We start from the raw sequence: 10263 nt of genomic DNA, 5'->3' as shown, positions 1-10263 counted from the left end.
CATTTCATTGCTACAGCATGTTCATTGTTGTATGCAACAGGTTCAATTTTGACACCAAGTTCCAGTAAGGATGAGAATGTCATAACATTCACATAATTCAGCACCTCAGTCTCTGTCTTCAGACAGAACAGCACACTGCAAGCTCAAAGGACAGGGAGCTCTGAATGTGTCTCAGATGCTTCCCGCCCCTCGGCTCCCCTCAACTGAAAAAAAGAAACGTCATCAAAGTGCGACAAAGCATGTTGGGTATTTAAGTGCACTTTGATCTGCCGTTCCCTTTATAACTAGGTGGATATAAAAAGAACCATCTGGAAGGGAGGTGTCTGAGACAGCCAGGAAATAAATAAAGACCTGTCGGTATTTTGGTACATCAGACACATGCTAGGGATGCAGGGATACACACCTGGACACGTCTAGAGCAGCAGAGTAAGAGACAAACTAGAGCAGGAAATAAGGATCGGGTCACACAATGAACCTTTTACTGCAGTGGGCTAAATGAGGGTCACACAGTCATTCTTGGTAGTCTTAAACAAATCTAACTTGAAACAAAACTGTACACATCACACCCATGGTTATGGCTTAAAAGAAAGACCCCTGTACCATGTCAGATATAGAGTTGAAATGTATTCAATGTTGAGTTTGCATCCCAATAATACACTTTATATACATCACAGAAAACTGAAATTTAACAAAACTGTTTGACACCTTATTATAATTTTTTTTTAATCATCTTTATTAATGATGAATTTATGAAAATATTAATAACATTCCACCCATGAGGCCACAGAGAGCACTTTTGGTCACTGTCTGCAGGAAAGGGCTACACACATTCACTTATCAACAAGGAAAATATTTTGTTTGTGTAAAAAAATACAGTTAGCTTAAAATACAATTTCACGTTGCCTCTACTTTTATGAGCTGGAAAATAAATACTCTGAACCTGAAACGTAACAATGTATTAAACATTTAAACAAACAGAGACACAGACAAATCCCTGCATCAAAACCTCTAATCGTTCAGTTGGATATGGAGCCTGTGCTATTCACAACTGCATTGATCCGTTTGTCATTTGTCCAATTTCTTTTTGCTCCTTTCATTTGAGAGAAGAGTGTAATCAGCCTTGAGAAGAGAACATTGCAAGAAACTGCGCATTGGAATGATCACGCTAACAATGCAGAGAGTCAGTGCAGAAATCAAAGTGACACAGCTTCCGGAATGGAATGTCACATCATGTTAAAAACATGAATTTTCCGTTCTTTTTGCCACGTTTTTCCGCTCCACTTGAAATGAGTGGCCATCATTGTCAGTTCAGCAGAGATGGTTGTTCTGATGGATCGTTTGCCATGTTTGAGGATAGATAACATTTAGTGCAATCCACACACGAGTGAGTGGAGGAAAAATATAAAAAGACAAATGGATTCCATTATAGAGCTAGTTTTGAATGTTATTATGTAGCATGTTCTATGTGCTGTATATCTATGATTAACTTGGATCTTTTTGGCCACTTCACCTCCGACAACATTACCTCCTACTACCTTGGTGTCGTGGAGGGTAAACGCAGCTTACCCACTTTTCTTTTGTGGGACCTTTTGTGGAACAATGTATTGGAAGTATAGGTAGAGTTACTTTCTTCACTGCCACTGGTGAAGCAGTTTACCCACATATTTTTGTAGTACTATATCACTGTTAGCATATCCTCTATATCATTACAAACAACTTACTGCCCAGGGGTACGACTTCAAGAAGTACAAAAGACCTTCCGTTACCCTATTACAACATGCAGCAGCTTGATTCGCTCCCGAGGCCAAAGGCCTGGCATAGCCAGTTCCATTAGCTACTCAAGACAGGAATAGACTGTTTACCAGCCTCTCTAAAAGTCGGATGCATCTCACCCCTGGAGTCAGCCAGCCTTGACAAATGAGAACAAATAAATGTGTGTTGTGTCTCCTCAGTCCTATTTTGAGGGATGTTTACACCAAGTTCCCACAGCGTTTGTGAGAAAAAATGCATTATCAGAGCTATGCAGACAAATGAGACTACCCTTTTCTTATTTCTATGGTGTGAACAAACATCAGATGTACAGTATCTGACAAGTAATCCCAACAAATTACAGTGCAGTAACAGATGCTCATTAGCCCTAGTCAATAGTACAGGCTTTCCCATACAAACAGGTCAAAAATACAATTGACTTTGTATCACTCGCCGTGAGTCACACCTAATGAGAGTGTAACTTTCTTTTGATTCGCCACAGAACTTCCAGCCCTGAGCTCATAATTGTGGTAGTAGTCAGTCAGTCACACATTGCGGTGGCACCACCAATGAAAGGCACCTTGTTGCAGGACTCTTGGCCTGTGGGGTGGGCCCCGGCCAGTACGATGACCTGTCACTTTAATTGCAGTGCTGTCACTCAGGCCAAGTGCAGAGATTCCTTTTATTCTCCCATAGCCCCCTTGCTCCTAAAGTGGTGTCTGAAAGACATTATGTGTTCTTCTAAGTTTAGAGGGCAGAATTTATGATAATTACAGTGCTTAGAACCAAACAGCTCCAAAAGGATCTTGCAGTGAGCACAACTATGCCAGAAAAAAAGAAACAAATGAACAGAAATAGAGAAAATGTTGGATTTGAATTATTTTTCTCTGCTGCTATTTGTTTTATATCAAATGTGTGTTTATAGCTCAATAAAGTTGCTATCCGTAAAGTCAGTGCTACTAGCGGGGGAAAACATGAGGGATTATTTATGACTCTTTGAAGAGGTAGGGTTTCAGATGTTTTCGGGAAATGGGCAGGGACTCTGCTGTCCTAGTTTCAGGGGGAAGCTGGTTCCACCATTAGGGTGCCAGGACAGAGAAGAGCTTTGACTGAGCTGAGTGGGAGCTGCCCTCCCCTAGGGGTGGGAGGGACAATAGACCAGAAGTGGTAGAACGGAGTATTCAGATTGGGGGGTAGAGTTTGAGCATAGCTTGAAAGTAAGGAGGGGCAGTTCATCCTGCTGCTCAGTAGGCGAGTGCAATGGTCTTGTAGTGGAGGAATAAGGAGGGAGGAGAAGGTGAAAAAGAGTTTCCTAGCGTTAGAGTGATAGAAATTTAGAGTGATAGAAAGTGGCTTTAGCAGCGGGTACAGAGGAAGAGACGGTAGAGAGGCGGGTGTGAAAGGATGGTAGGTCCTCCGGAAGTTTCATTTTCCTCAATTTTCACTCAGCTGCCCTGTTCTGTAAGCTCACAATGAGTCACTCGGCCTCTGAGCAGTAGGGGAGGGCCGAGACAACCAGGAAGAAAGGGGACAGAGCGAGTCATAGGATGCGTAAAGGGAGGAAAGTAGGGTCGAGGGAAGCAGAATGAGGAGACAGGAGGGAGAAGGATTTAGCAGAAGGGAGAGATGATAGAATAGAAGAGGAGAGAGTAGTGGGAGAGAGAGAGCGAAGATTGCGATGACACATGACCATCTGGGCAGGGGCTGAGTGGGTGGGGTTGGAGGAGAGAGAGACAGAAAAGGAGTGATCATTAATAGTGAACTGGAGGGGGGGTTGCGATGAGATTGGTAGGTGAACAGCCTCTAGTAAAGATGAAGTCAAGGATATTGCCTGCTCTGTGAGTGGGAGGGGACTTAGAAAGGGTGAGGTCAAAAGAGGCAAGGAGGAGAAAGTAAGACGTTGAAAGAAATGAATCGAAAGCAGATGTTGGGAGACTGAAGTGGCCCAGTGCGACGAGCGGTGAGCCATCGTCAGGAAATGAGCTTATCAAGGTGTCAAGCTCATTGAGGAACTCTCTAAGGGCACCTGGTGGGCGATAGATGACATTTTAAAAAATCACACTTGATTGGACAAGTGAGTGACAGCATGGAATTCAAATGAGGAGATGGACAGGTGGGTCAGGGAGAGAAGAGGAAATATCAACCTAGGACAAATGAGTAGCCCTGTGCCATCACCGCGATGACCAGTTGCTCTCGGACTAAGAGAGAACACGTAGTCAAATGAAAAGAGAGCAGCTGTGTGATCCATGTCTACGTCCAGGGGCAAAACGTCTAGGGACTGAAGGGCAGCATAGGCTGAGATGAACTCTTGAGTTCTTGACCGCAGATCGGCAGTTCCAAACATTGCAAGACACCAGGAATTCCACATAGGGTACACCAAATTAGAAGGGTTGTAGCCAAGGGGTGGGGAGCATGTGTAAAGCCTACAGGAAGAGGAGTGGACAGGTACACGCAGTTTACAAAGCTACAAAAGAGCAAAATTAGATCTGTAAATAGCTAGGTAAACTATTTACCATGTATTACAGATAAGTCGCTTGAAAGGAAGAAAAGCTGCAGTAATTTCACTTCCCACTAGTGCCTAAAATGCACTAGCGGGAAGTCTGAAGTAAAATATAGTTTTATATTTTGAATGCTTCAATGTAATGTGAATAGCATAAACAAACACAAAACAAATGTAGGTTATGTCAATGTGTAAATCACGACAAACTACAGCCTCCCTTGGTCAGTCTGACCAGACACAGGATTGAAGCTTTCTCATCTCTTTCTGATGAGGATAATATGTACACTGGGCAGAGATGTTTTGATCTCTCAGTAAGTGTACCAGATAGCTCAACTTCCTTTTGATCGACAACATGGATAAAAACAGGCTAAAGAGGGGTGGTTCAATTTGTCTCCTTGTTAATGAAAGCTACCAAGTAGCAGTGTTCTCTGGGGTGAGGTCCTTTACTTAACCCCTTTTGGCATTTTGATGCATCTATAGTCAGCGTTGGCTAATAGCTCCACATTGGCCTATTGATGCAACACGTCATTAATGCTTTGTCATTTCCTGAGCGTCTGATAGTTTCTGGCATTCACTCATCAGGGCTGCTGTTAGAAGAGGACTTGGAGGAGAGAGGACTGGCCTAATGACAACAAACCACCTGCTACATCAGCTACAATTTAGGGGAAATTGCCAAGAATCAACTCAGTGTGCCCTCAGATTGTTAATTTTGATGAGGTAGACGCCGGGGGAAAGGAGTGTTTTATCTAAATGATAAAGATACGATAGGGGCGTGGCACGCTATGTCACCTGATGCTGTTCTCTCCAATAGGATGAGAAACAATCCAACAAGCGGCCGATTTCCGGTCTGGTGACTTCAATAAATTATTTCATAAAATATAATTCCAAATGCATCCATAGATAAACATTGCTGTTTGAATACAGTAAATCTGTGTTATGTCAAAACAGAAATTAAAATGCAATGCACACTGATTAAGTTAAGTCCAGGACCTATTACTGATTACCTGTCTCACTCTTACTGACAGTTGTGGCTGCTTTGCATGATGTATTGTTGTCTCTACCTGCTTGCCCTTTGTGCTATTCTCTGTGCCCAATTATGTTTGTACCATGTTTTGTGCTTCTACCATGTTGTGCTGCTGCCATGTTGTGTTGCTACCATGCTGTGTTGTCATGTGTTGCTGCCATGCTATATTGTTGTCTTAGGTCTCTCTTTATGTAGTGTTGTCTCTCGTCATGATGTGTGTTTTGTACTATATTTTTATAGGCAGTCATTGTAAATAAGAATTTGTTCTTAACTGACTTGCCTAGTTAAAGGTTCAATAAATCAAATAAAAATGATATACATTTACTTGGTGGCAGCTCTATTATATAAGATAACTATTATATATTACTGTATATAAGAGGCAAGAGCTAGCAATGACTCTTCAACAACACAAAGCTCTCTATATTGTGAAAAAAATAAGTATTATTCTGGATGCACTCTGTGGTGGACGGCTGTTTGACCAGTGAAACAGGGGTACAGAGGGTGAAAGGTGAAAGGTGAAGTGATAAATGACATTGGAGCAGTGACAGACACCTGGCAGTCTGCCCTCGTTTCTCAATTAGAAGAACCATTGTCAAAAAAAGGACTCTACAGTGACATTATAAATGTGTCTTTTCTAACTTGTTTTATTACTGGAAGACATGGACATCACTTTATTTTTGTCCCCCACGATGAGGAGGGACTGTGTCTGTCTACGTCTTTATTTATTTTTGTCCCCCACGATGAGGAGGGACTGTGTCTGTCTACGTCTTTATTTATTTTTGTCCCCCACGATGAGGAGGGGACTGTGTCTGTCTACGTCTTTATTTATTTTTGTCCCCCACGATGAGGAGGGACTGTGTCTGTCTACGTCTTTATTTATTTTTGTCCCCCACGATGAGGAGGGGACTGTGTCTGTCTACGTCTTTATTTATTTTTGTCCCCCACGATGAGGAGGGGACTGTGTATCTGTCTACGTCTTTATTTATTTTTGTCCCCCACGATGAGGAGGGGACTGTGTCTGTCTACGTCTTTATTTATTTTTGTCCCCCACGATGAGGAGGGGACTGTGTCTGTCTACGTCTTTATTTATTTTTGTCCCCCACGATGAGGAGGGACTGTGTCTGTCTACGTCTTTATTTATTTTTGTCCCCCACGATGAGGAGGGGACTGTGTCTGTCTACGTCTTTATTTATTTTGGTCCCCCACGATGAGGAGGGGACTGTGTCTGTCTACGTCTTTATTTATTTTTGTCCCCCACGATGAGGAGGGACTGTGTCTGTCTACGTCTTTATTTATTTTTGTCCCCCACGATGAGGAGGGACTGTGTCTGTCTACGTCTTTATTTATTTTTGTCCCCCACGATGAGGAGAGGACTGTGTCTGTCTACGTCTTTATTTATTTTTGTCCCCCACGATGAGGAGGGACTGTGTATCTGTCTACGTCTTTATTTATTTTTGTCCCCCACGATGAGGAGGGGACTGTGTCTGTATACGTCTTTATTTATTTTTGTCCCCCACGATGTAACGGCGTTCTTCGTTTGTTGAAAGAGAGTCGGACCGAAATGCAGCGTGGTGGTTACTCATGTCTTTAATGAAACAAATGACGATACAAGAAATAACTAATAAATACAAAAACAACAAACGGAACGTGAAACCTAAATACAGCCTATCTGGTGAAACTACACAGAGACAGGAACAATCACCCACGAAAGACAAAGCGAAACTCAGGCTACCTAAATACGGTTCCCAATCAGAGGCAAAGAGAATCACCTGACTGCTGATTGAGAACCGCCTCAGGCAGCCAAGCCTATACAACACCCCTAATCAGCCGCGATCCCAAATACTACAAACCCCAATACGAAATACAATAACATAAACCCCTGTCACACCCTGGCCTGACCAAATATATAACGAAAACACAAAATACAATGACCAAGGCGTGACAGAACCCCCCCCCCCCCCAAGGTGCGGACTCCCGGACGCACCTCAAAACCATAGGGAGGGTCCGGGTGGGCGTCTGTCCATGGTGGCGGCTCCGGCTCGGGACGTGGACCCCACTCCATAAATGTCATAGTTCCTCCCCTTCGCGTCCTGGGATAATCCACCCTCGCCGCCGACCATGGCCTAATAGTCCTCACCCAGAACCCCACAGAACTGAGGAGCAGCTCGTGACTGAGGGGCATCTCGGGACTGAGGGACAGCTCGGGACTTAGGGGCAGCTCGGGACTGAGGGGCAGCTCGGGACTGAGGGGCAGCTCGGGACTGAGGGGCAGCTCGGGACTGAGGGGCAGCTCGGGACTGAGGGGCAGCTCGGGACTGAGGGGCAGCCCGGAACTGAGGGGCAGCCCGGAACTGAGGGGCAGCCCGGAACAGAGGGGAAGCCCAGTACTGAGAGGAAGCCCAGTACTGAGAGGAAGCCCAGTACTGAGATGAAGCTCAGGTAGGTAGTAGGCTCCGGTAGATCCTGGCTGGCTGGCGGATCTGGAAGATTCAGGTTGACTAGCAGATCTGGAAGATTCTGGTTGACTAGCAGATCTGGAAGATTCTGGTTGACAGGCTGATCTGGAAGAATCTGGTTGACTGGCAGATCTAGCTGCTCTATGCAGACTGACAGCTCTGACTGCTCCATGCAGGCTGACAGCTCCTTGCAGACTGGCAGCTCTGGCTGCTTCATGCAGACTGACAGCTCTGACTGCTCCATGCAGGCTGACAGCACCCTGCAGACTGGCAGCTCCTTGCAGACTGACAGCTCCTTGCAGACTGACAGCTCCCTGCAGACTGGCAGCTCCTTGCAGACTGACAGCTCTGACTGCTCCATGCAGTCTGACAGCTCCTTGCAGACTGACAGCTCCTTGCAGACTGACAGCTCCTTGCAGACTGACAGCTCCCTGCAGACTGGCAGCTCCTTGCAGACTGACAGCTCTGACTGCTCCATGCAGGCTGACAGCTCCTTGCAGACTGACAGCTCCTTGCAGACTGGCAGCTCCTTGCAGTCTGACAGCTCCTTGCAGACTGACAGCTCCCTGCAGACTGGCAGCTCCCTGCAGACTGACAGCTCTGACTGCTCCATGCAGGCTGACAGCTCCTTGCAGACTGGCAGCTCCTTGCAGACTGGCAGCTCCTTGCAGACTGGCAGCTCCTTGCAGACTGGCAGCTCCTTTCAGACTGGCAGCTCCTTGCAGACTGGCAGCTCCTTGCAGACTGACATCTCTGGCTGCTTCATGCAGACTGACAGCTCTGACTCCTCCATGCAGGCTGACAGCTCCTTGCAGACTGACAGCTCCTTGCAGACTGGCAGCTCCTTGCAGACTGGCAGCTCCTTTCAGACTGGCAGCTCCTTGCAGACTGGCAGCTCCTTGCAGACTGACATCTCTGGCTGCTTCATGCAGACTGACAGCTCTAACTGCTCCATGCAGGCTGACAGCACCCTGCAGACTGGCAGCTCAGGCTGCTTCAAACAGGCAGGAGGCTCCGGCAGCGCTGTAGAGAAGAAAGGCTCTGATAGCGCTGAACAGGCGGGAGACTCCGACAGCGCAGGAGAGGAGGAAAACGCTGGCTGCGCTGAACAGACAGGAGACTCCGGTAGCGCAGGAGAGGAGAAAGGCTCCGACAGCGCTGGAGAGGCGGGAGACTCCGACAGCGCAGGAGAGGCGAGGCGCACTGTAGGCCTGATGCGTGGTGCGGGCACTGGTGATACTGGAGCGAGGACACGCACAGGAAGCCTGGTGCGGGGAGCTGCTACCGGAGGACTGGTGTGTGGAGGTGGCTCTGGATAGACCGGACCGTGCAGGCGCACTGGAGCTCTTGAGCACCGAGCCTGCCCAAGCTTACCTGGCTCGATGCCCACTCTAGCCCGGCAAATACGAAGGGCTGGTATGAACCGTACCGGGCTATGCACCCGCACTGGAGACACCGTGCGCTCACTAGCATAACACGGTGCCTGCCCGGTCTCTCTAGCCCCTCGGTAAGCACAGGGAGTTTGCGCAGGTCTCCTACCTGGCATAGCCATACTCCCTGTAAGCCCCCCCCCAATACATTTTTGGGGCCGACTCTGAGGCTTCCATCCGCGTCGCCGTGCTGCCTCTTCATACCAGCGCCTCTCTGCTTTAGCCGCCTCTAGTTCTTCCTTGGGACGGCGATATTCTCCAGGCTGAGCCCAGGGTCCTTTTCCGTCCAGTTCCTCCTCCCATGTCCAATTCTCCAAGTGATGCAGCCTCTCCCACTGCAACTGCTCTTCACGATTAGCAGGGAGAGTTGGCTCAGGTCTGACACCCGACTCAGCCACTCTCCCTCTGAGCCCCCCCCAAAAAATGTTTTGGGGCTGCTTTTCGGGTTTCCTTGCCAACCGTGTTCCCTCGTATCGCCGGCTCTTATCTCCGGCTGCCTCTGCTCTCCTAAGTGCCTCCACCTGTTCCCATGGGAGGCGATCTCTTCCAGCCAGTATCTCCTCCCAAGTGTAACAACCTTTGCCATCCAATACGTCTTCCCATGTCCATTCCTCCTTTCGCTTTTCCTGCGGTCGCTGCCTGTTACCACGCTGCTTGGTCCGTGTGTGGTGGGTGATTCTGTAAAGGCGTTCTTCGTTTGTTGAAAGAGAGTCGGACCGAAATGCAGCGTGGTGGTTACTCATGTCTTTAATGAAGAAAGAAGTGACGATACATGAAATAACTAATAAATACAAAAACAACAAACGGAACGTGAAACCTAAATACAGCCTATCTGGTGAAACTACACAGAGACAGGAACAATCACCCACGAAAGACAAAGCGAAACTCAGGCTACCTAAATACGGTTCCCAATCAGAGGCAACGAGAATCACCTGACTGCTGATTGAGAACCGCCTCAGGCAGCCAAGCCTATACAACACCCCTAATCAGCCGCGATCCCAAATACTACAAACCCCAATACGAAATACAATAACATAAACCCCTGTCACACCCTGGCCTGACCAAATATATAACGAAAACACAAAATACAATGACCAAGGCGTG

The sequence above is a fragment of the Oncorhynchus kisutch genome, linkage group LG9 (assembly GCF_002021735.2).
Source record: "Oncorhynchus kisutch isolate 150728-3 linkage group LG9, Okis_V2, whole genome shotgun sequence".
Classification (NCBI taxonomy): domain Eukaryota; kingdom Metazoa; phylum Chordata; class Actinopteri; order Salmoniformes; family Salmonidae; genus Oncorhynchus; species Oncorhynchus kisutch.
The sequence above is the reverse complement of the archived record's forward strand: the minus strand, read 5'-3'. Positions refer to the sequence as shown.